Source organism: Octopus bimaculoides, chromosome 14 (assembly GCF_001194135.2).
Source record: "Octopus bimaculoides isolate UCB-OBI-ISO-001 chromosome 14, ASM119413v2, whole genome shotgun sequence".
In the NCBI taxonomy this organism is placed as follows: Eukaryota; Metazoa; Mollusca; class Cephalopoda; order Octopoda; family Octopodidae; genus Octopus; species Octopus bimaculoides.
Window position 1 is genome coordinate 30,509,022 of NC_068994.1, and position 5,468 is coordinate 30,514,489.

The 5,468-nt window shown below is 35.3% G+C and overlaps 1 protein-coding gene across 1 annotated transcript in view; it reads left to right on the forward strand.

Moving 5' to 3' along the window:
* The window catches only part of LOC106884345 (uncharacterized), a 77,912-nt gene that overhangs the window by 3,270 nt on the left and 69,174 nt on the right, over positions 1-5,468 (forward strand). Inside the window, exon 2 of the mRNA XM_014935684.2 lies at positions 1,814-1,969. The gene's annotated coding sequence lies outside the window, so the exon portion shown is untranslated. The remainder of the gene's footprint in view (positions 1-1,813; positions 1,970-5,468) is intronic.

Below are 5,468 nucleotides of genomic sequence, written 5' to 3' on the forward strand. Positions count from 1 at the left end.
AAATAATTCCTTCTAAATTCTTTCAATGACCATCCTTAACCACTGACCATATTCTCTCAATAGAGAAAAGAAAGGAAAGAAAATTGTTTTTACAATATATTCTATGCACACACACACACAATTGGCCATACCATGAGCAGAAACTACCAATTCAATTTAAAAGACTTTCCAATAGAATTCTTGAAGTTTGAACTAGTGAGCCCCCACACCTACAAAAACAAAACATATATAAGGAGTGACTCAAAAGTCAAATTTCACTATGCACTAAAAACATGAGTACAAACTGTTAACCCGCAATTTTCTTTCTTTTTGACTTCCTATAAACGCCTTTTTAATATTTGATAAGAGGGATACATCGAAACCGGTTATATTTTAAATCACTCACTGTAACAAAAATATTAAACATACACTAAAATATGCTTTTGTGCCTTTTCCAACTTTATTTACTTTTTTAACCATAAGCTTTGATTTGTATAGACTCTTAACCCTCTTTTAACACACACACATATATATATATATATAATTTAATAAACATAATATATGTTTTTATGTGCTACTATTAGTTACATGTGCTGAGAGCATGTCAAACAGTATTTTTTAACACATCCAGTGTTCTAGCACATTTACGAGGCACTGACCACATGGCATAACGATATAAAAATGGGACGTTAGGATGACATAAAAAGCGAGAAAAGGCGAGAAAGAAGTAGATATAAAATGTGGTAGGTTGAGAAACCGGAAAATGAAAAGGAGAATTTAATAGTAGCACATAGAAACATATATTATGTCTATTAAATAATATCTACCTTTCACCAGATGGAGTACTTTTTTGCTGATGTTACTACCATGGAACGCTACATGCTCTGTGTATTTTCCTGTGGCTATAATGGCGTAGCAGAGTGTATAACTCTCATGTCGCCGGTGTTAAAACACCTTAGAGTCATGGACAGGTCAGATAACTCACCATTAATCCCATATGGGAGTGATGGACATCGATGTTTCACCATTTTTGTGGCTTATCAGCACCACCTACCCGTCAGTGTTGAAGGCGAGTCAGCCAGTCCAACGACGTATATGCTCTTGGCTTGTAAAATCATGAGCTGGTATGCTCGGAAATTGCATACCTAAGAGAAAATTTACATATGAAGTAAAAACAGCTCTAGTATCTTTAAATCTTTAAATTGCTTCAGCTTCAAAACTGTGATCATGCTGGGGCACCACTATTATTAAATATATATAGCCAATCGTCCAACGACTGGCATAACAGCTCATGATTTTAAAGCCATGAGTATATAAGCTGGACTGACTAGCTGACTCACCTTCGACCCAATGTTGATGAGCTACAAAAATGGCGAAACATCGATGTCGATCACTCTCAAATGGGATTGAGGGTGAGTTATCTCGCCTGTCTATGACTCTAAAGTGTTTTGACACCTGCAACATGAGAGTTATATACTCCACTACGCCATGGCAACCACCGGAAAATACACAAAGCATATACATTAGTATATGTATTTAACAATATTTATTACACTAGAGCTACTTTTACTTCTTATGTAAATTTTCTCTTAGGTATGCAATTCCGGGCATACCAGCTTATGATTTTACAAGCCATGAGCATATAAGTCGTTGGTATTTTAACATTGGCGACATGAGAGACTCCGCTACATCATTGCAGTCACCGGAAAATACACAAAGCATATACATTAGTATATGTATTTAACAACACACACACACACACACACACACACACACACACACACACACACACACACACACACACACACATAAATATGCGTATATATATTTACAGAGATTGAAGTCGGATCACAGAAATGTATACTTGACAGATTGAGCTTTAATAACTTCATATGTAATCCAAGCGCCGTAGGAGACTTTGTGAACATTACAACTTCCACGTTGCAAACTTATTTTTCTGTAAGTGTGTATGGAACAAAATCTTCTCTAGGTAAGTTGTCAAGTGTCTTTTTCTTATGCAATTCACACTTATTCAATAGCTTAATCTCTTCTCATTTTACAGAACACGAAATAAAATACAAAGAAAACCCCCCACTGTGGGACAGTATAGATATTCAGAAATATTTCGCTATCTTTTTGCATTGCTAATGAGACACATATTTATACAAGTAAGCTGGAAGTTATTCAGCTGAATAAACCCATAATATGCTCTGTATATATACTATCGATTCTAGCATGAAAAATAAAGTGTTTCCCACTTGCTGGATTAGAAGTTCGAATTCTTGGGGAAGAAACAAAATTGCAGTTGTTAACATATTTAAAGCAAAAAGTAAACTAATTACAAATAATTATAGGGTGAGGAATAAGTATTAGTTGTATGGCTATTACACTGCGTAATAAAGTCTTAACTTATTTTGTTTTTGGTTAGTGAGTATTATCTCCTATTTTCTTCTATCTAGAAATCAATGGAAATAACTACTATTCCCTTCAAACTTTACTTTGATGATCTGAACCTCAATGTTTTGAAACTAACTTATTTTCCATTACATTTCACACAGCTTCAGCACTGGGTTGCTGAAGCAGAAATATCGTTAGGCTTGTCAGTTGTTTGACCTTTACTATTTGAGCATGTCCCTTAGTGGCTGACAATATGTACATCTCTGATCATGAGCAGGAGTAGTGGGAAAGCATCATAGCCATGTGTTGAGAGGGCGTCTTTGGGATTTGAGTAAATGTAACAAAAGCAAAGTTTGAAGGAAATATTAGCCATTTTTCATGCTTTCTAGGGGTAAGCAAATAAGAAACAACAGTTGCTACTCAAGGACAAAAATCGTGTTACACTGTAATTATAGGGTGAAGGAAAGAGGGACAGACATTAGCTGTGTGGCTTTGTTTTAAGCATTTTGGCAGAGCCAACGCAATGCATGTATTATCACCTTTATCTAATGATACCATTACCACAGGATCTCAACTTAGATCAACATATTTTTTACATTTACGTTTTTCAATTGACAATAAGGCAGTGATCTAAAAATCGTTAGCACACCGGGCAAAATGCCTAGCGGCTTTTGGTCCGTCTTTACATTCTGAGTTCAAATTCCGCGGAGGTCGTTTAACTTTTATCCCTTTTGGATCGATAAAATAAGTACCAGTTGAGCACTGGGGTATTTGTAATCGACTAAGCCTTTCTTCCGAAATAGCTGACTTTTTACCAAAATTTGAAACCAATAATTACGGACAATCCAGAAAGCGCAGCTTGCGTTTAAATATGACCAGCCCTTCCACACTAAATATATTTACTCCAAAATAACACTTTGTCCGCAGTCTCATATACTATGACCTGCTATTTTGAGGTATGGAACAAGGGAAACTGATTATTGGAGTGGAAGGATACGGCAACTTGATGTAAAACTAGTCAGGTAACATCCCTGGGACATGAAACTTAAGTTGTCAGGCTTATAATTATCTATTTATCGCCAAAGGCTGCTCTTTTCGCTCACATGTGTTTCTGCGCATGCCACAGAAAATTTTACATATTTTTGGCGGGAGAATATATAAAAAAGATACTGAATACATGAAAATATGGTATGTTTCGTTTGGGGTCCTTTTGGTAACCAATCAAATCTTGATGTTTTCTGTTAAGTAGCCATCAATATTTTCAGTTGTTTTATTGGGCTTTAAGATCCGAGAGAAGTATCAGAACATTCTGAGCTACAGACACAGGATCTAATCACCAGTTTATGTTTAATGAGATGGTAGAAGTAATTAGTGAACAAACAGAGGTAATGTAGAACAGAAAGGACTTTATAGCTATACCGAGGACATGATGGCCTCTCCAGTACATGCACCGTGATAAAACGTATCTTTTAATTTCCTGTTATTAAATCCAATGATTGTTATTAATACGAAAAATGTGCTGATATGCAAATGAGTCCAGACAGTGTCTGCTGTTCGTCGCTTGCTTTACAGATAGAGGTAAGATAAATTTCTCTCTTCCTCTTTCTGGTGTGGACGAAATAAACTCTCCTGATGACTACCTAAATGACATCAGAAACTAATCAGACTGTTCTTCTGCGAGAGTTCTATGATATGACATGTAATTGAGAATTTTTACAAACGTCGTCCTGAACATCAATTCATAACTTCATTTATTCAAAATTCTCTCTATTTACCTATTTGAGTTATTTTCCGTAACTAATTATTTTTAAATTGTGTTTTTGCACAACCTGTATTTGCAAACCCCATTTTTGCAAAGCCTGATTTTGCAAAGCCTGTTTCTGTAAAACCTGTTTTAAGTATGGTTTTCCACAGCCTGTGTTTTTGTAAAGCCCGTTTTTGCAAAGCCCGTTTTTGCAAAGCCCGTTTTTGCAAAGCCTGTTTTTGCAAAACCTGTTTTGGCAAAGCCAAACTGAATATACGAGATTTAAAAATATTTTTCAGTTTTTTTATTGAAATTTAGTTTCCCTAAAAATGTGTCAGTTATTTTTCATGTGATAAATAACAAACTAGCAGCTCTGAGTTGAAATTCCGCAACGGACATTGCTGAAACTGACGTCGGTCTTAAGAATTATCGGTTGGCATTTTTCGGACAATCATGGTTTCTGTTAGTGTATATGTTTTCATTCATGTGCGTTAACTACAGCATTAGAGCATTTTAGCTTTTATTTCTAGCAATGTAGGTATTTTTTAACATCCTAGTCACATTTATTGATAATTATAAGCTGTTTTTTTGGGGCGGGGAACATTGCAACCTGCTGTTTATATTAATTGCATATAATAATAATGATAATAATAATAATAATAATAATAATAATAATAATAATAATAATAATGATAATAATAATAATAATAATAATAATAATAATAATAATAATAATAATAATAATGATGATGATGATAAAGATGATGATGATGATTATGCTGATAAATACCAATAGAGCAACTAAGCAGTCGTTCGACCTCGTAGAAATGGTAGCCAAATCACTCTCATATCACATTTCTACCATCGCGAAATTCAGAATGTCACATTGGCTAATAATATAGTCCTAGATATAATACACTATGACTAAACAAAAAGACAGGATGGTCCATACTGGATTGGATATACAGTCAGGATTAATATGGTGTTAAACAACTTCGGATATTTACAGAATGTACGATGTGTAGCTGGATTAGAATAAGATCTGGTATACAGAAAATATTATTGGTTTGACAGACGCCTTACACATACAATTAGCAGGCAGAAACGTTAGTACGCCGGACGAAATGCTTAGCGGTATTTCGTCTGCCACTGCGTTCTGAGTTCGAATTCCGCCGCGGTCGACTTTGCCTTTCATCCTTTCGGGGTCGATAAATTAAGTACCAGTTACGTACTGAGGTCGATATAATCGACTTAATCCGTTTGTCTGTCCTTGTTTGTCCCCTCTGTGTGTAGCCCCTTGTGGGCAGTAAAGAAATAGGTATTTCGTCTGCCGTTACATTCTGAGTTC